This window comes from Anser anser (assembly GCF_964211835.1).
Source record: "Anser anser genome assembly, chromosome: 2".
In the NCBI taxonomy this organism is placed as follows: domain Eukaryota; kingdom Metazoa; phylum Chordata; class Aves; order Anseriformes; family Anatidae; genus Anser; species Anser anser.
Window position 1 is genome coordinate 63,640,186 of NC_139721.1, and position 27,883 is coordinate 63,668,068.

The window sequence follows — 27,883 nt, forward strand, 5'->3', positions numbered from 1 at the left end:
AAATTCTTGCAAGCTTTATTGAACTTGAAGCTTCCTCTCACTCCCAGACCATAAACGTAATCCTCGAGCTTAATGGCATCAGCATCATTTGTGCCACATATTTCCCTATTCCAAAGGATTTGACCGCATATTCAGAAAGTGCCACACCTACACTATCATGCCCAGGTAATACTTTCTTCATCTCCAAAGACAGTTGCTGAGGTAGGGCTGTCAGCAAAACTAGCACACACTTCAGCATTTATGTCTCCTGCAGATGAGGGACCCAGACGTGACACTACAAGTTTCTTTCTGGTTATGTTCTTTGCACAAGATGGCAAAATGAAACACTCCCTTTATATTCTCCTTTATCAAAACTAATCAGAAATCGCCTTCAGTCAACACATACAGAGATGGTGATTCAGTAAAGCACCGAAGAACATATACAGCTTTAGGGAGATGCTCATTTTCCATTTACACCCATGATGATAAGCTCGTAGACAAAGTGCTAAGTGCGTGTTTAAACAGAGCACTGAAGTAGGCCTTTAAGCTCTAAACTGCATTTTATCCCCATGGCAGCAACTGAAATCACAACCCCAATAACAGAGCTTCACAGCAGTTCAGAAAATACATAAGCAAGAAATCAGACCTGAGCCACAGCTCCACAAGCCACCAGGGACGTGCTTTTACTCCCGGCCGCTTGCATCTGAGGGAAGAGCTGTGTTCAGGAGTGCACGATGGCAGAGAGGAAGCCGAACAGAAAAATCCCATGTGCTGCTGCTTAACAGACGTGCGTTACCACCATCCTGAACAATTTGCCACAAATTTTGTGAGGGACCAAACCTCTTTTCATCATACCTCAAAAAGGTATGGCTTGCCAGCCTAAATAATTATGCCTTTAAGTACATTCTTCTGTTGCATTCTCTTCTTTCAGCCTTTATATTGTTCTCATTGTTATTTCCATTTTCTTAAACTACAGTTTCTACTAATTTGGACAGCAGATGAATTCCTGTACCATTCCCTACAGAAAACTTCCACTTGTATGATCTTTATGCTATTTTCACTTTTCAGTGATAAAAGGTCTATTTTTTTCACCCCTATTTAATCCTATCAATATGAGTAGAACTATTTTTCATTTATTAAAGTATAAGTTTCAGAGTATCCTGGCCTGCTTCACCAAAAATATAGCAAATTTTAACCTAAAATGCAAAGAGTCTCTTACGGACTGTATATAACCACAGCTCTTCTTTAAAGCATTGCATAACGCTGCACCTTTACTGAAACCTTATGCTTTTCACATCTTCCTTAGCCAACAGTTTTTCTGACAGGCACTAAGTGGTAATGAATTTGGTATGTTCTTGTCACAATGCACTTTGCTTCTTTTGTACAAATCTGTGGATTTTTTTAAAGTGCTGAGTCTGCAAAAACCTTCCTCTCTGCAAGTTCATGCAACTCGTTTTATTAGCTTTAGATGAGTGCCTGAAATGGGTGCATTTACAAGGGTATTTTATAAAACTTAATCAAAAAGTGGTTGGGAATGGTAGACAAAAACCTCACATGAGGGCCTCGGAAGCATTTTTTTATGTAAGTGTATGCAGTTCCACATTCCCGTAAGGAATTGTTTGTATCCAGAGCAGAGAGGAGGGATTGGGATGGCTGGCAGGCACCCTGCCCTATTTTCAAGGACCGTGGGGGAGAGCCGCATCCCAGCGAGCTGCGGGTCCCCCAGAAGCAAGGAAAAATGTCAGGTGATGCCGTGGGATTCGAGCCCAGGCTAGAAAGGTCAGCAAGGCAATTATTAACGAGCCATGGCCTTATAGCCCTCTAGCCTCTAAAAGTCAATGTTATCACAGGAGGCAGGCGTTTTGAAACTTCCTGTGGAGAAAAACGTGTTCCTTGCTTGCAGATTTTTTTTTTTTTTATATTACTATATTCACTTGAGTAATGAATGATCTGTAAGCCCCGTTGGTCCCTGGCTTGCCTGTGGTAGCCCTGGTGATTTCATCCCTCTGAAGTGCTATGGATACATGGACAGATAATACATTTTGATGAAACACTGCTATTGCCCATTCTGCAAACAAAAAAGGTACTTTTATGTGCAGTGTGGATTCCCTTATGCACCAAAATGTGAGATAGTTTCACAGTTGAACAGTTACACGAAAACACCTGTTTTGCATGAATTACATGAAAACACCCTGCCTACAAAACCAAAGGCACTTACAGACCATGATGCCTTCAGTGCTGTAAATATATTGAAGACATGCAAGGAAGGTTTGGAGCTGTTTGATCGGTATATTCTCTGCCAACAAAATTCTGCCAATATCACACTGTTTAGGAACTTGCATCTTGGTAAGCAGAATTTGATAACAGAAATGAATGAAAACGTTTGCCAAGATATTTTCCCTTGGTATTTTCATGTTTTCCTCTAGAAAACTGTGATTAAGGGATTCACAGTTTTCTCTTTGTTCAGAGTATGCAAATTTGCCAAAATCAATTTTATGTGACTTATATCATCATATTTAATAGGTATACTTCCAATACTTTTAGCTAAGACAAGCATAGTGGTCAATATTCACCACGCTCCCAAATGTAAAATTTTACATTTTTTCTCCCCTTGCTTGTTGAACTGGCAAACTGTTGGATCTGAAAATCAAAGGGTGAATCTCCTCAGTGTTTCTTAGCTGTTCCTTTGCCTCCCTTCGGCTGTGAGTTATTGGAGATGGTGCCCTGGTCTCCTGTCACGCTCCCTGCTCATCTGGACCCTTCTCATTTTCAGCACCTGATGCAGTTTTGTTCTGGATGACTTGTCTTGACATCTTTGTCAGGCGATGCTGCCTCTGACAGCTTCAGCTGAATGTGCAGAACTCATACCGGCGAAAAATGAACATTTTTAGGGCTTTTAATTCAAATCCATCCTCGTTTAACTCCATTGGTTTCCCTGGAAAAGGTGCTATAGATACACAATCTTTTCACCTGTCACTTTGAACCTCAACAAGCCGCCTCCCAAGCCATCCCCGTGGAGATCGGCCCTTGGAGACACAGAATTTCCTGGACCAGCCTTGCAGTCACAAATCACACACGTCCCATCTCATCCCATGGTCTGTGCAATTTTTCCCTGGAATAATGAGCCCCAATATACATGCTCACTTCATTCCCCAGCCTGAACACACCGCAGCAGTCTCACATCATTGACGCTGGAGCTGGAACCAGATGAGGTGTGTACAAGGCATAACATTTAAGTTTCATCACTGCTTTATTTTCCAGTTTTCAGTGAAAGAATTCTTTTCCTTTGTTCTCACCACAAGGCTTTAAACAACGTAGGTGAAGCTGCCTGCGTCTCTTATGAAAACTGCATTTTATTCCTACTCAGAGCTAAGAATTGAGCATAAGCCCCAACAAAGGGCTCAGAGCACAGGGAACCAGCACAATATTTTGATCAACCTGCTTTTCTGTTTGTGTGGCAAGAGAATAGTGTCAATAGTAATGAAAACAATTGTTACTAATGCAACCAACAAGACTATCATGGGATCATCTGCCACGTTATAATAGTAACCCATCAGGAGAAACACCTTAATTACAGCTATTATCTCTTAAAAGGGCTGGGTAACTCTTGCATTAATCTGATTTGAAAGAGCATGTTGTCGTTATGTAGTGAAATGTTAAATGGGACTTTGCTGCGTAATTACACGGGCTAAAGTAACTATGAATGACATTTTTGCATGAGGGCTACCCTGACTGACAGTGAAAAGCTCCCATTTTCTGGCTCTTAGTGCCAGTGCTCTTCTTGCACCTGTATTTTCAGTAAACCCACAGAGGATTACATCTAATTTTAAGGAACATATGCACTTGGGAATAAGAGGGGGAAAAGAGTGCTAGTTACACCAATTATGAGAAAAGACAAGGGAACCATTTGCCTAATGCCAAGAGGCACCTGCAGGGAGCTCCCACTGGGTCCCAGGGGTTAAAACCATTCCTAAGTTTGCTTGGGTAATGGGAGAAACGGAACAGAGGTCTCTGCCCAGGGAGAATGTTTGGCACCACAGCACACAACATATTAGCAAATTCTTGGGCTACATCTCAAAGCCCCAGCCTGTTGTCAAGGAAGTTTCCGTACTAATTGCGCTGGGATATGGCAATTTTTGGTGCCATCTGTAAGACCAGCAACTCTGCAATCCTTTGGCAGGGGCATGCTCCCCAGAGGACATAAGCCATGAGCTGTCTGGCTGCCAGAGCTGGCCAGAGGAAAGAAAAACAAGACAGAAATGGGATTTGTTCCTTTTTTTTTTTTTTCTTCTCTCTCTCTCTTTTTTTTTTTTTTTCATCTGGCATCTCTTCATACCATGTTTCAGGAAAAAAAAAATAATTTGGATTTGACAGACCACATTTTGGCCCACTAATGCTATTATTTATTATTAGGTAACATAGCCTGGAGAATGGGCACCTGCCCCAGGCTGTGAAAGACCTGCTGTGGGGTCACTGCTCTGCTCAGCACGATGGTTGTAAAGCTTAAGTGCCTTTGACCAGCTCAGCCTTACCAGGAGAAGGTTTCTGCTGTGGATGATGACAGCACATAGCCACATGTTGGAAATTAGATGTCTCGGTTTGGAAGGGTACTTGCAGTGGGTATATTTAAAATAATGGGCATCAAGTTTCCAACTTCAGGAGAGCTGAAGCTGCTTTTTCCAGGGCTGGTTTCCACATCCAGCCTGAGAGCCGCTTGCCGCAGGGCACACCCCAGTCACTTTTTGAGATCCTTCTGCAGCAGACTATGGTGACAAAGCCCATGGAAGGAGCTCAAGGCAGCTATGGGTGGGCAGCAATAAAATAATGATGTTACAGGAGGGGAATGTGTGAAACTCAAGCCCTCAATTAATTCTGAATCCAGATGAGGTCTGTACCAGTATTTGTGCCAACTCTTCATGGTGCTGCCTGGTAAAATAATCAACGCCAGAGCCTAGAGAGAGCAATGGGCCACAGTTGGTGGAGTCAGGAGAAAGCATGGTTTTAATGTGGCTGTGGAAGTAGAAATTGCATGAGGCTGCCAAAACACTTGGGTCTCTGCCATCAGATGGGACAACCTGGCCCCAGTGGAGCTGGGCCAATGTAGGACAGCAGGAGATATGGCCATGAGCTTCATGCAGCCAAATTGTGCAAGGGTTTCTCGCAGTTGTTCAAGCTAAGGATAGCATGTTCTTGTTCTTAGCTTCCCTGCAAAGTCTTGTGTGAGACATTATTCCCCATGCCTCATAAAGAGGAAGATGGAGAAAGAGAAATATGCTCAAAAATCCCATTCAGGTTGCTGTTTGAGCAAATTGTTGTCATCTGTTAGTTTGGCTAGCGTGTGTCTAACTTTGATGGTGTGGCCAAACACAGTTTTTATTTATCACTGCTAATCCTTAGGAATCCGGTTCATTTCTCCAGAAGACAAAAACTAGGAGCTAGCAGACTGCCAGGGCTTCCTTTGCCAGGAGGGACAAGGACGTACCTGGAGAATCTCTCTTTGTTTTAGCGAGATATCCAAGGGGGAGCTGGGCGATGGAGCCTGGAGGAGCCAAGGTCCCTGCTGCCCCAGGGGAGCTTCAGGTGAGCCCTGCAGCAGCCGGCAGCCCCGCAGAGCATGGCTGTGGCACGGGGAAGAGCGGAGACTTCTCCAGACACACTGTCGGGGCCATTCGCAAACCCACAAGCAGACACGAAGCCCGGGCTGACCCATTGTTGTACGTCTTCCTGCAAGCAGAGAGCGTGCACGCGAGGGCTCGGATGGCGTGCGGTGCTTGCCGAGTGCTCCACAATAACTTGATTTTTTGCCTAAGAGCTAATTAATGAGGTGGTCAAAGGCAACTGTTTCCTCCTTCCTGATGTGCGTAAATGTGCACAGGAGCGTGGGTATGAGTCCAGGACATTTCCTGGTCATTAGGCTGAGAGTGATCTGCTTGGGTTTGGGCCACGTGGAAGAAGATTACATAAAAATCAATAGAAACTTGCATTTGTGTCATAAGGCATAAAAAGCTAATAGGCATGTCTTGTTGCAAGGACCTTAGGTGACTGACACAATGTCAGGATGGTATTAAGGACTTGTTCCAGGATTTCTTTTACCATCTCTGTATAATACAACGATGGTGTTTGTTTTTTTTTTAGTGAGAATTCCTTTTTATACCTAAAAAAAGTAAAAGATGCAATTGGCTTACAATTAATGACATTTGGATGGCTGTGTTTTGATTTTTAAGAGCTAGAAATTGCTTAATTTTACAAGTCCCTGGTAGGTGAACCCCTTTTAGGTTCTAATAAATCATAGCACATTTTAAATTATAGCACATTTTCTGCTTGCTGTCTATGAAATTTAGCTTGAGATTTTTCTTCCATTTCCACTCTCCTGCTGGTGGGATCCAGGAGTGCTACAGCCCACACCTTGCACACAACCACCACAAATCAGGCCACACAAGATCAAGCAGCTGTCTTTACAACTCATGACATCTCTTTTATTTTTCCTCTCCTTTCTTTGCCTTCCCTCATCTTTGCCTTGCTTTTCCTTTTTATGGGAAAATGTGGGATTGTTTCTCCCGTGCCTTCTGGGTCTGCAGCCCCCAGGCTGCCACACCTGCCAGCTGCACTCTGTAGTGTACAGCACCAGATCTGCTTATTGCTGGTTTCATTATTTTCCAGGAAGCTGCGACTCTCCCCCAGTCTCCCCATCTCGGTCAGCAAGGCGCAGGGGCAATTCCCTACATCATGAGCCTGTTCCTTCTGCCCCTTCATGGGAGACAGAAATGCAGAGAGCTGGGTGGGAAGAGGAAAGGCAAGGCAGCAGTACGCCAACCCACGATGTCGATAGATGCCACGCCATCACCAAACGTGCCCAAATTCACACTCTTGGGGGTCTCTGTCAGCTCCCCCAGCTTTGCAGCTCTACTTCTCCTGCACTTGGAGTTGTCTCTTGTTACAGCTGGTGGGCTGCTGGTTAAAATCTTGCCAGTCTCACACCAGAGCTCAAGGAAGCGGGGTTTGTACCACTCGTTGGACCCCATGGAGAGGGGCCAGGAAGGATGTCTGAGGCTTTCCCTCAATTATTTCTTTCCACTGCCTCTGAGGTTTCTGGTGCTGGGGGTATCCTCTGTTGCAGCCTTAAATCTAGCTTTTGCTGGCCACGCTCCTTGTTTTCAGTAAAGACTTGGGACTTTTTGTCATTTCACTCGTTCTGTGCCTGTCTCTGGCAGTGCCTCCAGCTGCCTCAGACAGAGGCAGCCCCTCCTGCCCCAGCTGCCTGACGCCTTTTTAAGGCACCACAGGTGCAACTCCTGGCTTTGAGGAGCCCAAACGAAATAAAGCTCTCCCTTCCCATAACTAGGTGGGCACTGTCCTTCCTGTGCAGCAACTAATGGTTTGGCAAAACCACTGGGAAGTAGGAGTCCCAAAAACCCTGCTGTATGTGGGTAAGACTGAATTGAGAGAAGTGATGGATTGAGACAGGTGATGGTAGGTGACAAAGACATTTTGTGCCCTGCTGGAGGAATAGCAAAAATAAATGTCTTGTGTTAGCATCCTCTGTGTGCGTGTGTGTGTGTGTGTGTGATCTTCCGCTGGATAATGACACGTTAGTATGATAAAGTACAGCATGTGCTCGTCTTCTTCAGGAGACTGCTTGTTTGTGTTGTTTTTTTTTTTTTTTCTTATTTTAAATTGAAGGCTGGCTCAGTAAGGAGCACCTTCCTACCACACTGCTTATTCCTCCAGAGTGTTGGTAGGGAAGGACCCACACAGCAGCCATCAGCTCCAGACCTGGGGAGGCTCCTTCCACCTCTTCGTTTGACTCACCATCATTGCAAACTCAGCGTCCGCAGGAAAATAATAGGAATCTCTGCTTATTTTATCAGGCATAGATAGGCCTCTCAATCTCCAGGACATAAAAGGCTTCTCACGAATAATTGGTGGTGAATAATTTATGCAATTAAATATCCATTTTTTTCCATCCACAGGAGCAGATCGTTCATTCTGATTGTTCCAGCACTTTCCTGGGGATCTTTGATCAGCTTTGTACAGCACGCGGCTGTACATTTCCATTTTCTGCTTCAGATAAGTTTTATCATTGGGTAGAGGGCTTAAGGAATTAATTTAGCCCATGAGTGCCAGGCTTAGGTTTCAATCTAGGAAGAAATGGAAATTTTTAAAATGTCAAAGCCTTTCTTTAAGGGCCGTGTCAGCCTGCCTTGGGCAACCCTCTTAGAAAAATGAGTGCGCTATAAAATGTGGTGCTTGGGTGCAGAGCTAACGTTTAATTCTCTTCTGTCAAATTCACACAGCTACCAGAGCCCATTTTGGGTGTAGCTGCACCATTCATTTTTTCCTGTCTGGTTTAATGGTCCTGTCTGAGACTTTTAAGCCCAGCCACTAAATAAATAGCTTCATGTACATGCATTTTTTAGGAAGTATTATTACAGAAAAGAGAGTTCTTTGAAAGAGAGGGAAATCAGTGACTGCTTATCTTAAATCACTGCACATTTCATTTTAGAGTGGTGTTAAGGGTACTTAGAGCATCCAGATCTCAGTTCTGCTGACATTACTGTAAATTACAATATTACATGCATATAAAGTCACAACAATTCATAACACCAGTTTTGAAAAACCTGACTGCATCTTCACCTGGCTTATTTGAGTCCCTAGGGCAATTTTCCAGTGCGGACTATTTCACAGTCTTGAAGCTCACTTACCTCAACCAAGTGTCAAAGGCAGACTTCAGCCAGCTGTAATAGTACACAAAGAGAAACAGCTGAGACTAGTGGCTGGAGCCCTTTTAAATTTCAGCCAGGGCTTATGGAAATGTTTTCACATCTTCACTTCTACATAAAGTTGTGCCTGGGCCAATATTAAGACAAATTACAGCTCTGGGCTGTATTAGACTCTTCCTTCTATACGTAGGAACTGTTTCCCTCTTGTCAGCTGAGAACCTACTTGCAACTCTACGTTGAACACCAATGCAACCGATGCCTGTCATGCACAGCTCATCCTCTCGCCAAGCCTTTCTCCTGGGAGCAATTGGGTTTGCCGTGGTTTGGTGTGGTGGGGTTTTGTAATCGATATAAAGGGCTGCCAGGAAAAGCAGCTAGAGTTCACAGGTTAAATCTCGGCAACAGATGTGAGCTAATGAAAATTAACGTTAAATGAAATTAACTTTAAATGGATGACATTATATCTGAGAATCAACCCAAGTTACATGACTCCCCGTTTCCTTCCCTTTATACTTTCTGTCAGCAATGCTGTCGCTTAAAGGTCATGCTCTCTCTCTCGAGCTTCACGTTTTTTCAGAGTGCTTTGGTGAGGTTGCTCTTTGCCAGTACTCTCAGTCCCAGGTGCACAGCAGCCTCTGCTTGCATGTTCGAGCTGCCTTGCCTGCAGACATGATTCCTCGAGCAAACAAGAATTTGAAACCACAAATCAGGAAATCAGTTGTGATTGTCTCGTGGCACTCAAGGAAATGTCCATTTCTTGTACTAATGGGAGATTTTCCACAGATAAACACATAGAGTAACTGGGAAAACGCCACCTGTAGCGTTTGCTCCATGTGCCCACTTTTTCCAAGCAGGGTATGGCCTATAACACTTTTTAAAGTGTCAGCTTAAGCTTGTGCTACCCCTTGTTTCACAAGTGATGCACTTGCTTGCTAAGAGCAGACTAAGAAGACTTCTATTGAATTCAGCAGAGCCAGAAGTGACGTCTGCATGGTTTTGACTACAGTACAAGCTGCCACTTGTGCCTCCACCCCACGGCACGTGGCAGAAAGGTGGCATCTCACAAGGGTCAGCCCAACATGCCTGTCCTACCAGTGGGAATTTGCCCACCCTGTCCTGTGCCTCATTTGCCAGGATGTGACCAGTCCCTTTCCATCCCTCTCCTTTTTGTTCTCTGCTTCTCTCCTCTAAGAACAAGAAATTAGGTTCCTTCACTTCCTATTTGTAAATAATGCTGAGGGATAGTGGTAGCTGTGATGTGCAGCTGTAATGAACCGTATGCTGCTGTTCAGCACAACCAGAGATGAAGGAGCAGTGAAAGCCAGGAGACCAGTTCGGGTAATTACAAGGGGTGAGGAAGACATGCGGTTCTCAGTCAACAAGACTTTCATTGCTCGCCTCTCACCTTGCAGGAATGCTGTCAGGAGAGCTCGTGCAGAACTAGCAAGGATTATCAGGGCAGTCTGGACATCCAGCCCTTCTCCAGGGTGCTCCCAAATGGCTCTGGCAGGGCAGGGAAGGGAAACACAGGGGGCTTGCGGTGGTGCAGGTGATGGGGATGCAGCCAGGCACTACGGCAGCATTTGTGCTGCTTGGTCACCATTAGGCAGAACAGAAGAAAAAACTTTTTCTCTCTTTTGTCACAGAGCACAGCTCAATGGCACTGGCTTTAAGCTGTTCTTTGGGCTGGGGCTACATTCATTTAATGCTACAAATGCCACGTTAATAACTTCCAGTTAATCAGAACTGATCAAACTTGGAGCAAATATTTTGCAGAAGGCATTTGAGGATGACTGCAAGTGAGCTCCTAGTCTAGAAGTGTACGTGGAAAAGTCAGGACAGAGATCCTTAAAGGCTGATGGTTAGGAGGAACGACAAAGACACTTTACTTCCACCCTGCCCTCAAAATAAATCACGTGCTCCTGATTTTTTTCCCCCCGTTTTCTCATCTATCTTATTTATCCTGTTTTGCTAACACAGATTCATCCTTCCGCTCATGTCTTTACGAGGAGGGAGCCACACTCTGTAGGCTTGCCAGACTTTCTTGGCTCAGTACCACTTTCCAGTGGGTGCTGTCTGGGCTGAGAGAGCCTGCCTCTTGCTTTTGAAGCCCCACATACCAACAAGGTGTGAGTGCTGGTGGCTCTGTGTTGTGCAGCAGGGCTTCATGAGCAGAAATCAAAAGTCCAGATGTAACATGAACTAGACAACTCCAGGTTTCAAGGTGCAATTTTACATTACTCGCAGGTTGTTGCATATATGTACTTCTAGTGGCTGTGGGTGTGCCACTGTATATCCACAATATGTGGATATTAACACGTGCACGGATTAAATGCCAACATTTCTCTGTGTGTGCATAGTATTTAAGCATATGTTTGTTTTTTTGTTTTTGGTTTTTGTTTTTGTTTAATTTTGAGGTTGCGCGTACCCTTCAATTAAAGTGAAAACAAGAGGGATGGGGACAACCATTACAGATGCATGCACAGGATGCCAGTGACACAGTGAAATTACTCTCTAAGCAATTCAAGCCTCCTGGAGGTTTGCTGTGCGCTGTAATTTAGCATTCCTGGCGTAACAACTCAGCCAGACCGACATCTAGCACTGATGGTTTGGAACCGGGGAGCCGGGGAGCCGTCGCGGGGCTGGGAAAAGCTGGCTGCCACCGAGTCTGGCCCTGACATCCCTCCTCTGCAGCTGCACAAGTGGCAGCACACGGCCACCAGCCACGTGGACGAGGAGGTTTCGGATGGTTTTCGGAAGAGGGGAAGAGTCCCTGAGCAAACAGGGCCTGGCATTCGCAGCGCCTCTTGGGCTGGACGGCTGTTGAAGCCATCATACGTAATTATTAGTGTGTGGATGATAATTATTAGTAACAAGTCACTATTAAATTAGGCTTGCAAACCTCGTCGTGCCAGCTCCTGAGCAAATACAGATGAGGAAAGATGTCCCAGCCCCGAGCTGGATGGCTGCTCCCGGGGTGGGGAGCGATTTGAGAGCCGCCAGCAGCCCTCACGAACCCCACCTGCCCCGCAGCCAGCGGCTGCTCTGACTCACACAGGTGAGCTGGCGGAGGGAAAGCTGGCAAAAAGCCTTGCCGGCAAACCCAGGGACTCCAAACAACGTGTTTTGAGGCTTCCCCTAGCTACCTCTCTGGAGCAATTTCGTCTCAGCTCTGGGCTGCTGCTTGCTCCCTGCAGCCGGCCGATTGCACTGCTGTCCCTGGGGAGGAATGGGCACAGCCAGTGCTTTGTAACAAAGCGTGTAAAGCAGTAAAAAACTGCAAAATGTGACATGTGATGCCCATTCCCTTGGGGATCAGCATCTCCTTCTGCTCTGAATCCTGTATCTCAAATGTAGACCGCGAAAAGGAGAAGCCTCTTCAGGTGTGTGCTTGCTGGCCGGTTGTGAAAGCCCTCCCGAGCAGAAGCCAGCCAGATAGGTGGCATCCCAGCACGAATCCTGGAAATACATCGCTGCGAGGTCATTTTGCAGGGCTGCTTGGTCAGAAAATCCGTTTACCCTATGCACTGATGAAAGAGTTATGTCTGGATTTTTCCCTTAAATCTTTGGCTTTAATTTATGAAATCTACTGTGTTATTTCACCTGGGATTGTTTGTCCATTAAACATCAGCCTCATTGTTCTCAAAGTAATGGCATTTAAAATGCATTACCGTGGGGATGCCAAATTAGATTGGGGTCACTGCAGTGCCAGGCACTATACGTGCAGAGAAATAGCTGCCCGTCAGGGAGGATTTCAGACTCTTTTCCTCTTAACCTCTTTCTACCAGACCTTCAGACGCTTGTTGAAGACTGATGGTGACTGTGGTAGTTACAGTCAGCAGCTGGCTGACCACAGGGGGAAAAAATCACATGCAATTGAGAGGAGGTAGAAACTCCCTTGCAGCCACGTATGGCTTGTTGTACACTGCCGTAATCATCCACCCTCAGCCTCATTCAGATACAGCTGTGCTGCGTACAACATCAAGGGGACATTACGCTACCCAGTGGAGGTCTCCCCTGTTTGCTAACTACAGAGAGCTTTCCTGAGAGCAAACACCTTTTTTACCTTTTTTTTTTTTTTTTTTAATGCTGTTCTCCTTCACACTAGCAAACACGTTAAGGCACCAAAGTCCCGCGTCACAATATTATGAAAGCCTGTTATTCCTGAATGGGCACTGAGGACATAGGCACTGTGGCACCTGCAGGTGGATCTGCTGTCTGTCACTGGTGATGGGGCTGATGGAAACACACGGGGCTGCTTCTGTACCTTGTACCGTGATGATCTTTACCAGATATAAAGGCATATCCACAAAAGCCAGCATATAAAACCTCTGCCACTTTATCAGAGCCCTCCCTGTGCTACGAGGTTTCCAAAGGCCACAGACTGACCGCTGGCTTTGAATATCCCTTGGCTGCTATTAATCCTTCCAGGGTAATGGCAGGGGGCACTCCTCACTGATGGCACACACCTGTGAGGTTAAACCCCTGCAGAAGCAGCCACAGCGCTCCACCTCCTGCTGGGACCATAGAGGGGAAGGAGAGAGCTGGGCGAGCAAAGCTGTTCTACCTCAGCATGGCCCCCAAAGGGTGCCCCAGGTCGAGATGCTCCATGGCAGGTGAGTAAGTGGCCCTGAGGGCCAAAGTTTAATTGACAAAATACGCTCCATCCCTTAAAAAAAAAATAAAAGAAAAAAGCTTGGAGGAGGAATGTGTATCAGATGTTAACAGCAATTACAGTTTTTTCAGTTTACAGTGCTTGCTTTTGCCCTGGTCCGAAGCCAGACGTTTAGGTGGTGTGAGCTAGTCTTGTGTAACATTTGATAAGTGGTGCCCTATCTTAAATCCCAGCTTGTGGCAGTGATGCAAAATAACTTACTGCTTGTTTCCATTCTGTTACTTTTAATTAACGTGGGGATTCATGGTTGTATCTTTTTCACATTCTCAGAGAAGCTGGGGTGCTCTTGCTACTGTGTGGTGTTAACTGAGAAGCCGGCATCATATCTCTGTGTCAATCCGTGCTGTAAAAATGCCCCACTACAGGTGCACAAAAGTAGGGATGAAGGTGCACGGGGAAATCTGAGTGCTCTCAAATTCCTTGGCTGTTGCCTTTCCTAGCCAGCTTCCTGCAAGCAGTGCCTCCCCCTGACGCCCCAGTTCCAGCACCCACAGCCAAGGGAGCAATAAGCTGCTTAAAACATCTGCTCTCACACTGCCACACCAAGGCAGGGTTGACAGCAAGCAGTTGTCATGCTGATAAGACGAAAACCTGTAATAGAGGGTCTCGGTACCAGAGCTTCACTCCTAAGTGCATAGTTCCACCTGGACCTCTGTAGGGCAGGGCACCGATTCGCTGTATATTTATGTAGCTATGAATTCACCACTTCATTATATATTTATTTAGCCATGAATTCACCCAGAAGGCTCACTGAGCCAAGCACTGTTTTTCTAACTGTTCTCTCCACCTCAGCAACCAGCTATTCAGGGCAAACATCACTTAGCTGCAGTGTCGCTGACTTAATATGCTGGTTCAGTCAGCTGAGCGCTCTCAAGACAGAGCAATGAGAATGACCTTTAAATGCCACAACTTGCCTTCAGAGCTATTTAGATGCTTCACTGGCTGCACAGCCATCTAGAACAGCGTTCACACAGCAAAACTCACTTAGCAAAGAAGGAAAACTTATTGCAGCAAACGAGGCAGATGCATGTGAGACCTCTGCTTTCCCTGGGCTGTTTGCCCTGGGACCAAAGCAGAAACAAATGCATCCTTGGTGGTAAGAGTAGGCTCACTGTGTAACCTAGTTACTCAGTCCAGACTCAGTGTGGTTTCCAGACAACTCCTCTCCCTGGTCCCTGTGAGTGCTCAGCGGTAGCATTCACACACCTCCTATGCAAATGACTACAACATGCTCTTGGAAATAATTGCTTGCTCACTTTTTATGAGGCATACTGATAAATAAGCAGATGCTAATGTTGCTGTTAATGTAATGCTGATGTGAATGTTTAACTAACACTCTTAAGTGTAACTAACTGGTGACAGCTGGCTGAAGGAGCTTCCAGCACCTCTTTCAGAAACCCAGGTTTTAAACCAGGTACTAGCACTAAAGGCAGCAATGATCTACAGGTTACCCACACGCAGTTAGGTCACTTTTCCCTTCCATGCTTAAGGACGGTCAGGAAAAGCAGCAGTCCAGATGAGGCTGCCTCTGCCACCATGTTTCGGCTGGGCTGGTCTTGACCACACCTTGCACGCGCTGGAGAGGTAAGAGAGAAGGTTCCTGCTGCGACAGATGCATAGGAGACATATAATTAGGCTTTCAACGACACGCAGACACTGCAGTTTTGCGTGGTACATAAGATTGAGGTTGGCTGAATTCAGTCTTTGCCAGCTAGTATCTTAGCCTTGGGGTATCCCTTAATCCTGGATGCTGTAGTCTAACTGCTGACAGTGTCATATTTGTGCTATTTGATTCTCATGTTCTTACGTTGTGTGCACTAAAACAAGGCATTTCATGCCACAAAGAACACCTGATCTAAATAAGGAAATCTAGCTGCTCTCAGGAAACAGCAGAACAATGCACAGTGCCACAGGAGCACCTGGAGAAGAGAATAAACCCAAACTATCATAAAGGGATAACAGGAGCCATTCTCGGGGATAAGGGACTTGAGGGAAAGGAAAATGATGCATAAATGGAAGAACGGCTACAGATAAGAGCTTATTCTACAAAAGCAGGGCTTCTACTCTCCTAGAGGCGGTGAAGTTCAAAATGGGTTGACTAGACAACTTGAACCTCTTAAGGAGGTAGGAGATTTGCTGTCAGAATAGGTCTAGATGCAGCTGCTGATGATCAAAGGCTGATGACTTCAAAGTAGCAGGAGGCCACCCAGTGCTCTGAGCTATATCATGTGCAAAGTGTAGTGTTAGTGGCCGCCTTTACTCGAGGTGTTGATTAGATGGCTTGGGTGAATGCCCTCTGTGATTATTCTTTTCTGTTCTTGACTTGCTGTCATCTGGAGAGCAACAAATCTACTAGATTAGAGTGAAAGTGACCATGCTCACCTGTCTTGTGAACGTACTTTTTCATCTTTAGCAGAATTCTCTCAAGGTTTGGCGAATGCACTGAAGAACACAGCTGGAAGTTGTGTGTCCATCTCTGTCATTGATTTCATTTGTCATTGAAGAGTTACTCCTTACTTTCTGATATTATCTCCTTAGCATTACATGTGTTCACTGCAGGGCTGAGAAAAGGAATTTTGTTGCAGACTGTTTCCCTTTCCTTGGACGTATATCTTCACTCACTCATCTCTCTTCCAGAAAACTAGTTAAGACCATCTAATTGGTTAAATAGTGGATATTTTTAAGAAAGGAGGTACCTATCACACATGCTATGCTTCCATAATCTTTTGTACTTCCTCTGTACCATGTAAGAGGGTATTTTAGGAAGCATTAAGCCACAGTTCTATAGCAAGGAAGTTCCTAGAAAAACTGTCTGCTCAAAGGAAAAAGGTTGTGGTAGCTTATAGCACTAGTTGTAGAAACTGTTTGCAGCAGAGCACGTGCCAATCTGACAAACTCCGAACAGAGGAAATATCCCTATGGAAAGTTAATCAAGTTGATTTTTTTTCCCTTTGGGTCTTCCCATTGTCCTTCTGCCCTGTCTTTTAGGTTGTTTATATTGGGAAAGCATTTTGATTAAACAGTGCTGCTGGTAATTCTTTCTGCTCTCTCATGCAACACCCTCTGCAGAGACTGGGGAAGAGGTAGGTAGTGGAGCAGAGGAGGTGGAAACACAAATTACAGCAAAATAACTAACAGGACCAAAGCATTTGGACTTTTGCACCTGACACGCAGGAAAATGATCCAAAAGGGAAATAATAAGTTCCACTTCTTGGAAGGAAAATGTCTTCATTTTATCAATATTCTCTTGTTTGCACAGCCATCTGTACTCTAACTAACCTGTCAACAGGCTTGCTGTACAAGGTGAGTGGAAATGCAGTCGATCTGTCTCAAGCTTAGAAAGTCACTGATCTTTATCACTTTTTCAGCTAATTCAGTGCTGATAATGGCTTGTGTCTCACTGCAAGAAAACTTCATCTTGCGTTGAACGATTGCTCAATTCTGCCTGCCTCCCCTGAAAGACTAACACAAATAATGCCTTCTGTGTGAAACAAGACATTTCTTGCTTAAGGCCCAAGTCTTGCACACATTTCAGTTGGTATTTAACCATGCTCCTGTTCCCTGTCCTGTTGACACCAGGAGAGCTGTTTAGACAGGGAAAATGAAGTTTTTATTGTGCACTGTAGCAATACCAAGTTCTGCCTTTGGTTTTGCTGTCATTCCTGGCTCTCCAGAGTGCCTGTGAAGGCGGGAGACTGTCCAAGCATAGGTGATCCATGAAACAAGCTCTGAACAAATCAGGGGAAGTTCAAGTGTGCATCCTTGGCCTCTGATTTAAAATGTTTCTTTTAGTAGTGTAGCTAGAGCTGTTCAAAAAAAGCACAAGTTTTCTTTGTAAGAGGGAGGCTTTGGGTCAGAAAGCTGGAGTAACTCAGCAGAGGCAGGAGCAAGCTCAGTTACGGGGTTCTTTCATCCGTCTCTTCCTCCTGGTGCAAGCTATGTGCTTCTGATGGCTTTGTCTTTGGAGCCTGCAGCAGTGTGGGGGCAGGCAGAAGCTTCAGTCCCAGCTGCTGGTGGGAGAAGGTCAGAGCCCTTGGCTGTGGCTCAGAGGTTTCCAGGCTTGCTGCCTGCAGCGGAACGAGGAAGCAAAGGCCACCAAAACGTTTTTCTGGCATGGTTTGTTTAATATAACAAACTGAGCTGGAAAACCCATGAGATGGTGACAGGCTGTATTAATACAAGTGGGGGTGAATCAAAACACATGAAGGTTGTTGATCATTGGGGTGTCATTGGGCATGTCTGAAGTCAGTTACGAAAGACCTGACTTGGCTTTGGTATCAACAGACTGCTGGAGGGTGAGACTGGGGAGATAAACCTGGAATCAGCTTTAATTCCTCAAGGGAGGCTGGTGTCCATCTTTGGGGACTTCATGCTCTTTTTTTACGGCAGCTGTTCTGCTACACAGGGTAAAGCAGCAGACTTCACGCCAGCTTCAAAGGGGAGATGAAGAAGACAGGCTTGGATGGGGTAAAGTCCCAGGGCACTGCAGCAAGAACCAGGTGAGCAGTGCTGGCTGGTGTGCCGTGCACAGGCACTGTGTGCCTGGGGAGCTCCTAGCTGACCTTGCTGCGCAGGGAGAGCAGCCAGCTCCAAGGTGAGCGCAGGGCCTGTCCTCTCTGTTACTCCTGCATTTCAGCTCAGTTTAATCTCTTTAATCGTCTGTTGAGAGTGTCTTAATTACAAATATCTGCCCCAGAGGAAGTCAGGTCACCTCGTAGCCCCGCTTTGGCAGGGAAGCACCAGCTGTCCTCCAACCACGTTGTTTCCAGCATAGGAACCAAATTTGGATGTGATGTCTTCTGATTTCTTTCTGTGCTGAAGAGCATGTAGATACAGATGTTCACTTCAAGGCTGAGAATTAATCGTGGAGAAGGCTCCATGGAGATCCTATAGCAGTCTTCCAGTACCTATAGGGGGCCTACAGGAAAGCTGGACTCTTTGTCCGGGGGTGTAGGGATAGGTCAAAGGGTAATGGCTTTAAACTAAAAGAGAGCTTGGATACAAGGAAGAAATTCTTCTTCACCCAGAGGGTGGTGAGGCACTGGCACAGGCTGCCCAGAGAAGCTGTGGATGCCCCATCCCTGGAGGTGCTCAAGGCCAGGCTGGATGGGGCTTTGGGCAACCTGGTCTGGTGGGAGGTGTCCCTGCCCATGGCAGGGGGTTGGAACTGGGTGGTTTTTAGGGTCCCTTCCAACCCAAACCATTCTGTGATTTTAAAAAAAAAACAAAAACAAAAACAAAAAAAACCACCTATTTATGCTAATGTCATTGAAAGTCTGTATTAGATGTTTTTTTTATTAGATGTTTTTTTCCTGAGGCCATATGTTTTCTCTCCTTTCCTTTACTACACCATGGCATTATTTCTGTGGAAACCTATGCATCAGTAGAGTACTCGCTCTTATGGAAATGGCTGATGTTTGAAATTCCTTGTTCATAGTTGGTGCAGCTTGCTTGAAAAACAGTTCTGTTAAACTGCTTGAACAGTAGATGTTAAGAGTACTCTCCGCTCAGTTGAGGCTCAAGTAAGTTCCTCGAAATCATATATGGGAACTTGAAAGCATTCCGGGGCCTTTTTTTTTCTTTTTTTTTTTTTTTTTAAATACACCCTCTTGGCCAATTCAGATCTTTACGCTGACTGTGGCAACATAGGGGCAACATTTGCAGTAAACCAGGATCCAGGTTTCCTCACAGCTAGTAGGTCTGAAACATGACCCCTTCCAGCTATTTAAAAACAGTTAAAAATGAATGGGGATACCAAAAGTGTTATCGAGTCAGGCAGCCTATAATCACCACAGCCTCACCGTGAGGTTTTTGGCAACTAATAGGACAGGGATGAAGGTACTGGTTTGGGTCACACACTTATTCGTACTGGAGCACCCTGGTACCTTAGACCTGAGGTTGGGGTATGTGCTCAGCTTCTCAAAGGGCGGGAGGTGCACGAGGTGGTGCAGGCATCAGATCCAGGTCTGTGCCATGACCTGTCTTTAACAGAATGAAGTGCAAGGCAGATGCTGTCTTTTTCAGTCTTAAAAAATAAAATAAAAATAAAAATAAAAAAATTAAAAAACCAGGCTGAACTAACAAATTCCAAATTTTGAAATAAAGTTAAATGACACAAAATATTCACTGTGCTAAATCAGTCAAAAGGGAAATAAGGCTCTAAGTTCACCTTTCTGTTTATTATAAGACCACATACAAAGATGAGTGGCAGGCGGTGGCCCCATGCTGTTGGTTCAATAAACGAAGTCTTTGTATCTCTTATCACGTTCAATTAAGGTCTGAAAAACTTGTGGCCTACAACACTTGTCATGGCTGTGTTCATTTGTAATTAGCATGTCAATCCTTTCTACTTAACTGGCTGCCAATCTGAAAGCCTACAGCAAGCCACCGTCCAAAACACAGATTTTGGATGCTGTTGGCTGTTCAGGCTTTTATGCCCCTGTTGAAAGAAAAGGTGCCCTCCACAGAGTTCTTCATAAATATTCGTGACTGTTTGTGCCTCTGCTATTGTGTCTTGCTTATGAAGGATTTGATTATTCATTTCTGAAAGCGATTTTAAAACATCTGGAAGCAATTACCTTGCTTTCAGGCCTTTTAATACCTGACTTTATTTTTTTCCACTTCAATCAATTTCATTCAGGCACTGGGGACTTTGAAGGACTTCTTGCTGTGTATACCCCAGCACAGATGAAAAAAAAACAGAGGGCTTCACTTGCTGCCATAAGGCAGGCTTTATTTCAGCTTAAACCTTAACTGTGCTCTTGTAGCCCTTCTCACATGACTCCCTCTCCTTGATCGCTTGATTCTTCAAGCTTTCTCTCTTGTGAGCCCTGACTGGCCAAAAAATCCAGCTTGCAAAACCTCAGGTCCTGTGGAACTCCTTGAAATACAGGGCTGGAAAGGCAACAGCATATTATGCTGGAGCCCCAAATGCTGTAGGAAGCATTTTGGTTGCCTGTATGTGTCCTCAGAAGCTATTCTTATTCTTATCATTCTCTTATGTTTTGATTTTTATTTTAACTGTTCACATCCAATCAATCACATCCAATAAAATGATTGAATAGTGCAGGGAGAAAAAAAAAAAAAAACATAACATGCTTCATCATTAATCTCAGTAATTTTCTTTCTTCATATTGAACAGACTAGACCAAAGTAAGGGAAGAGTATTTTCACTGGAAAGATGATGAATTCTTCTAACTTTCAACCATATAAGTGGTAGAAGAAAAATAATGCATGGTACAAAGCTCATTCTCTGAAAAGGTCACTACTGTTTGGAGAGGAAAAAAAAAAAAAACAACAACTAATGCAAAGTCTTGGGATTTGAGTTTTTCTATTCATCTAATTCAGTGGAGCATTTTTCCTCTTTTAAAAAATTATTAATATTCTGACTGACGGAAGAAAATGCACCTCAAAGTGCATTTCTCAAATTGTATTGTACGCTTTCTCAAAATATATTATCTTTACATATATTTGTATATGCACATATACTCAATTGCCCAGTAAGTGCACTTTATAACACACATATATACACTTCAGCATGCTTCTAGAGGCACAACCACAAGGAAAAGCCTCTCGTTTCCTCACCAGCAATTTATGCCTTTGACGTGCTTCTAATAAAGCCAAATGGTCCAGAAGGTTAAACGCCAGTTCTGTTGGAGTCAGTGCTGCTTCTGCCATTAATTTCTTGCAAGGCCAGATCTGTGCTCTACAGACTGGAATAATGGAAAAGGCTTCAGCGGCTTTCCAGTGTGGGCTGATACCAAGCAATCTGTGAATCTTCCCCTCCACCAACCCTTTCTGAGTACTCCTATGACTTAACAGTTTGAAAGGATCATCTGTTATTAGAAAAAAAAAAAATATTGAACTAATAATGTAAATTGCCACTGCTTGTGCCTTTGTCTTGCATTTTCTGCTAGTGCAATATATCAAAATTAGATATTTTCCTTATTTGCATATCATGTTAATTGGACACTTTCATGTAATGTATTAAATATGACACACTAGCTTTATCTCTAGGGGCCAGAGCAAACATCCCCAGACTGAGGGCAACACAGGGCACTTTGCAAAGTGCCTGAATCCAGGAGTAGTTTGGAAAAATGCTGCCATGTACCCAAGAGTGTTAATCTAGTTCTGCCTGTTTTTACCTTCCCTCCTTAGATAGGAACATTTTGGGATGTGTGGGGGTGTTGTTAGAAATATTTTTGCTGCACATCCTAATTCCTGAGATGTCTCCCGTTAGCTTTTACGCAGAACCGGGAGAGTTTCCCTCCTCGCTGTTTTCTGAGAGGCCTCGGTGTTGTGTTTGCCTGTGGAATGCAGGGTACATCTGCTCCACATCAAAGCTGATTAGGCATTTCTCTACCCTCTGTCATCCTGTATTTTCAATACACTCCCCTCTATTTCCATAGTTTTCCTTTCTTTTTTTCCCCATTCTTGGCAAGTTTCAAGGACACTGAAAAAGTCACCATTGCATGTGTTACAAAAACAAAGAAGAATAAGTCTTTGTTATTTGAGGATCATTGGAACAATTTCTGATGACTGCTCGGCACCCTTGCACGTGGCCTGCTTTACTATTACTGTTATTGAGATAATTTCCAATATAAATTCTCTTCATCCACTGTTTATTTTATCAGCTTTTGGTGAGCTTTGCTGCAGATCTCCAGATGGATCACAGTTTAGATTATGAAGGTACCTCTAACCCTGCAACAGCAAACTTTGGCCTGTGAAAAGTAATTTTTTCTTCTGTTTACAGTTCAGAAGCTGCCAAAATCCACAAAAACGTGCAACAATCCTCAACAAAAGTTGACTCATCAGCATACCACGGGGTTACTAAAATGACATGCCGCTGAGCCCTCCCCTCACACATCACACAGCATCTTCTCTGAAGAAGCGTGTCCGCTGATTTTTGCTGTATTATTTTTTTCAGGGATGGAGACAAAGGGCTATTCAGACTCTAGCCTAACCAGCCTATGCAGCAGCAAGTGGCATGGAGTACATTTAAAACGTCAGATACGTTTGTCACTGGGTCTGCTCCTGGGTTGTGGCCACCCAGCCATCTGCAGGGATCACACCCTGCTGTAGGTGCTGCTGGGGCTGCGCTTGTGTATCTGGGGGCACTGATATCTGTCCCACCAGGGATGCCAGCGAGCATTGTTCCTTCCTATGGTACAGCAAAATGTGTAACAGCTTTGAGCATCGTTTTTGCTGAGCTGGGAATGATTTGGCTTCTGTGATTGGCACACACGTAATTAGAAAAGCTCTGAGCATCCTCCCTAACGGGTCGTCCCTGCTGAAAGCTGCGGTGTGCTGGCTTGTGTTGTTCTCTGTGTTTTCATACGAGCCTTTCAGTAACAGAACTCAACACTGATGGTCACAGCAGGCCCATATTTTGGTCTGCTTGTAAAATGCTCTAAAAAGCACAATGTCTCTTTCTTCTTCTCTTCATGCAAACCAGCATGCTCATCCTTAACAAAGTCCCAAAGGACTTCACTATTTATCCAAAACTCCCTTACCCTTTATATGGATTCTGGCTACCCCTGCTGGCTCACACAAATTCTCAATACCTGAATTTCTCTTGGTCAGCAGCCAAATCTTGCAGGCATTGGTATTTCGCTGTGCTCAGAGGATGCCTTTGGAAGAAATTTGCTGTGTAAGGTGACAACGTCAGTAAATATCTTGAAGAGGTGAGAGAGGAAGACACAACTTTAGTTTTATGCAATGTCTTGGATTAGATTTTGGTACAGGAAGCTCAAGACAAAACGCCCAGAAGGGTCAAAGTTGGACAATACTTTGTCTTGCCCACCTTGTATCTTATTCAGACTGTCTGATTGCTAGCTCAGCAAATGGACTTGAACCCTGGTCCATTCTCTTTCCCTACTGTTGTCCTCTTGCCTGGGAATGCCACCCACCAGTGTGACATTTGAAAAGCCTTTAAAAGCTGACCCAGCATGGCATGTACCATTGCAGTGCTGTACAGCTGCCATGGAGCGGATTTCTTTTTTCCTTCAGGATTCGTCTGTGGTGTGCTTTTTTGTGATTCCCACCTGCATTACATTTTGTACCTCATTTTTCAGCCTGCTTTTGTTTTTGAGAAAACATAAATGCTTTGTGCCATCGCCTTGCTTTTCCTGTCTATCATTAGAGCAGCAGTAGCAGGTGGGATTCTACCACGGGCATTCCCTGAATCTCCTCTGCAGTCCTCACTGCTCTGCCTCTGGGCTTGGGGAAAATAAACCCTCCTGTTCTCCTTTGCCCATGAAAAAAACATTTCAGTTTTAATTTGCTTTTTAGGTTGTTCTGCTCTCCATCCCACTGCTGGCTTTGCAGAGCACAAATAGTTAGAATATGCCATCTATGGGCCTGAGGAAGGCTTGCAAGCTTTAATAATTGGTTATATAAGGCAGTTCTGTTCTTTAAAGAGGGAGTCAAACGATATATTTCATTAAAAAAGCAATGGTAATTATTTGGAGGCAACTCCCAGGCCTCTTCTCAAAACGCTCCCATTCTAAACATAAAACTACACAAATGCTTCCTGCTAAAAAGCAGACACTGCTTGTGTCCTGTTCAATAGCACTTTACAGCAGGAAAAGACAGAGGGAAACAAAGCTCACCTGATGAGTTTTTGTGTTTTTTTGTTTGTTTGTTTGTTCGTTTGTTTTGTAAAGCATCAGTATGTCATCTATATGGATTAGCAGTTGATTTCACCCAGCTGCCACCAACAACCTGGCTGCTGAGCCACCCTAAGCTTGTCTCAGACCACAGCTGTCCTCTCTATCACTCTTCTTAAAGTCATGTTCAGGGATAAATGGGGCTCATTCAGCTGGTAGCACTGTTTAAGCTGAATAGCATTGTGTTTGGTATGAGGGTGCCAGAGGAAGGCCTTGGGTACAGCTAGCAGGTGTCCCGTGTGAGCCAAGCTTTTCCTGAAAGTGCCCTGCAGGATGAGCAGTGAGAAATCTCGGTAAGGGTATTTAGCCAAATCTGGGTAGCAGTGAGGTGTTTAGGAGGGGACGTGGCCGGATTCATATCACACAGACACAGAATCATCTAGGGTGGAAGAGACCTCCAAGATCATCGAGTCCAACCTCTGACCTAACACTAACAGGTCCTCCACTAAACCATATCCCTAAGCTCTACATCTAAACGTCTTTTAAAGACCTCCAGGGATGGTGACTCAACCACTTCCCTGGGCAGCCCATTCCAATGCCTAACAACCCTTTCGGTAAAGAAGTTTTTCCCCAATATCCAATATTCATGATGTTTCATGCTGGCACTTCCCAGGAGAGCAGGTTCCAGCCTTGTGCCAAGGCATGTGCTGGAGCAGCAGGCCGGGCTCCAGGCACGCGAACCGGTCAGCGCTCCATGTGGCTCATCAGCCATGTGTGTGCTTTTAGCCCGAGGTAATGGAGTCAAAATGAGTAACTCCAGTTGGCCCTCGATGAGGAACGGTTAGCTCACAAACTGAAATTACGTGAAATTCGTCCTGGGCTTCGAGCAGGCAGAGGGAGGCTCGCCCTGTAGGGTCAGGGGCTGTGGTGAGCTGGTATCGCCTCCAGGCAAGCCATTTCCCTCACCGCCTGGTGGCCCAGCTCTGCCCTCAGCCATACATGACCCTCAAAAGGGACACAGCATGGACTGTGAGAGTGCTTTTTGTCCCATTTTGTGTAGCAGCCCACGGGATCGGACCCTGCGAGACAGCAACTACTTCGGCCAAATTTGGAGCCTTCAGGGCAGGCTCTGAAATTTATATTTAGCACCTTCTGACAAGAGAAGGGACATTGTCTGTCCAGCACCTCTCAATAGAAGCAACTTACTTAGGTTTTTAAACATCCTAGGCATTCAATTCAAAGACGACAGCTGTTACTGCCTCCTCGGAGGTTGTCTATCAACAGCATGTCAAGCAAAGCATTTCCAGGAAAGGGGTTGTTGCTTTGCTTTATAGCTTGCCTTAAGCCTGTGCAGTGTGTTCACTGAGGCCAGAAAAGTCATTCCCAGAACAAAAGCACACACAGAAGTCCCCAGATCCTCACGTGGAGCCAAAATTCTGAAAATGCACACCCTAAAAAATATTACACAGCCACACAGTAGAAAATGCAAATAAGTCATGAGATAACCGATAGCAGGTGCTTTACTATGGACACAAGACACCAAGAATAAGCAAAGGAAGGGGCCCCAGGCCATAGACACTCAACCTGACCACGTCACAGACATGAGCATCCTCTGAATTAAATCTGCAGCCACTTTCTTGACTAAGGCTCACTTTCTCTGACATACTGATGTGGCTCATCAGGTGATCTCTCAGAGCAGAGGTGGTGCAAAGCCCCGGTGTCCTCCACAAGGCTCTACATTATCCTTTGTAGTGATGCTGTCTTTGGGTCAGTGACCTGGAGAAATACTGACTCAGTCAGTTATAGTGATTAAAGAGAGAAACGAGACAGAAAGGTGGAGGTTTTAAGGTATGTGAGAGGTTTCTATAAACAGTGAGCTAATCTGCAGGGGGCAGCCACTCTGCACTCTCATTTAATGGTTTCTGAATAAACATGTTCCGCAGCAAGGTGTGATACTGATTCTCCCAGAGTCGCCCCTGATACCTGCTCACTTGCTTGCCACAGACACCAGTGCCATTCAGCTCATCCCATAAGCTTACAGCTTCTCCACCACCTTTGGTGTGCTGCTCCCTCCTTTTGTGTCCTCAGATGCTGGCAGTGTCTAATTCACACTGACTTTCTGCACAGCCTTTTACTCAGCTCATGTGCATATCCAAATATTCAGCTTTGTCTAAGCTCCTAGCAGCTCCCCTCTGGGCTCATATTACTTTCTTTGCATCCCTGTCATGGTTCCCACTTCTCAACAGCATCAAATACATACTTTTCCAAAGCCATTTCGTAAATAAATAAAGAATTTATTTTAATTATATATATATAATTATGTATATAATTATATATATATAATTATAGAGGGATAAGTCTCCCTCTCTGGCTACCTTTAGGACTCTTGAAGATCCTCAGTGCTGGACTCTGAAGCCTTTTGCAGAGCCACCGAGAGGACTATGTGTGTCTACTGCTTGCAAATTTAAACTGAAAAGACTAAAATGCTAGTTACTAGCTATACTAAAATCAGTGCCAGTGCTGACCCACCAGCTTCCTCCTCATGGTATTTTGTTCATCCCTGCAAAGACTGTTAGCATCATGTGTAAGAGCAAGCTGCAGCTCAAGGAGCTCCAGGAATAACCACAGGGAGATTCTGAGCTGCGTGTGTTTCCCCTTCTTGGCTTTCCCCAATGGTAACTCACAAAAGGAGGAAAGAGGGTCCAGGGAAGATCTCAGGATCTATTCACAGCAGTCACTAACAACCGTTTGCTTAGACCTGGGACTCAAGAGCCATGCATTTGGCTTGAAACAACATTGAAACACCCCCAGTGGTGGAGCTGCAAGGGACGAACATCATGCTGTCGCTGTGTTATATGGTTTATGCACCAGTTTAGCACCAGACTGTGCTCCTGCAGAAGCCAGAAGTAACTGGCTAAAAGGGATTCCCCATGTGTCAGCAACAGTTTCCCCTTCTTTATCCCAAATTTGTCAGATTGGGTAGTTTACTGCAAAACTCTACTTTTTAAATCTGCAGTTGCTAGAGGTCATGGCTAGAGTACTCCTGTTTTTTTCTATTATTCCAGGTGCATAGTAGTATTTGGATTTCATTCACGGATAAACATAATTCTGGCACATGTGTCAGAAGTAAACATCTCAGCATTTAGGTTTTCTTATGTTTAATTCTAGTATTTTTCCTGTGGGTTGTTTTAAGAACACTGAGGAGGGCAAAGTCCTAGTTTAATAGTTACTGTAACCTTTCCAGGGACAGAAATTAGGTAGGACCCTACACATGTGCTTTTAGGTGGGGTACAGGAAAGAAAAAACAAACAAATAAACAAATAAATAAATAAAAGAAAAAGCTAATGTTTGAGACACTGAAGATTTTTCCCCAACAGCCCACCTGTATCCACTCTACATGCATCCTTCCAGATGTATGCCCTGAGTCTGATGCATGTAAAGCATAAATCTAAACCATATGCTGCAAACTGTTGGGCCTGGCAGTCTAAAATATCCAAGAGACCACAGGACAGAAATCTCATTACAGCCTGATGGCTGTTGTGCAAATGCTTTAAGTTCGTATTTTATCCTGACTCTAACAATCAGGGACGTCAAATTGGGAGCAGAGCGCTCGTGTTTCATCCACTTGGCAGGAGATGGCTGTGCATCACGGCGCGTTCGGCTCTCGTGTGTTTTGCTGCTTGATTTGTGGCTCGCTCCCTTCTCCCATCCCATTGTGGCAAACGCGAGAGAAATCCAGCATTTCCAGCTGGCCGAGAAATATCACACAGCTGATGAAACTGCAGTTGATTAAAAGAGCAGTCCTTGGGCGTGCAAAGCAATTAATGCATTCGGGAGGGCAAAGGAAGGAGTAACAGCAGCTGGGACATGGCGAGCCCCCAGGGCGATGGCTGGGCAGGGCA

The 27,883-nt window shown here is 44.9% G+C and overlaps 1 long non-coding RNA gene across 1 annotated transcript; it reads left to right on the forward strand.

Moving 5' to 3' along the window:
* Positions 1–13,176: 13,176 nt before the first annotated feature.
* LOC310895702 lies at positions 13,177–22,864 on the forward strand. The gene is made up of 2 exons (XR_014580876.1): positions 13,177–13,315; positions 22,301–22,864. It is a non-coding gene; the product is annotated as an uncharacterized lncRNA (long non-coding RNA).
* Positions 22,865–27,883: the final 5,019 nt, after the last annotated feature.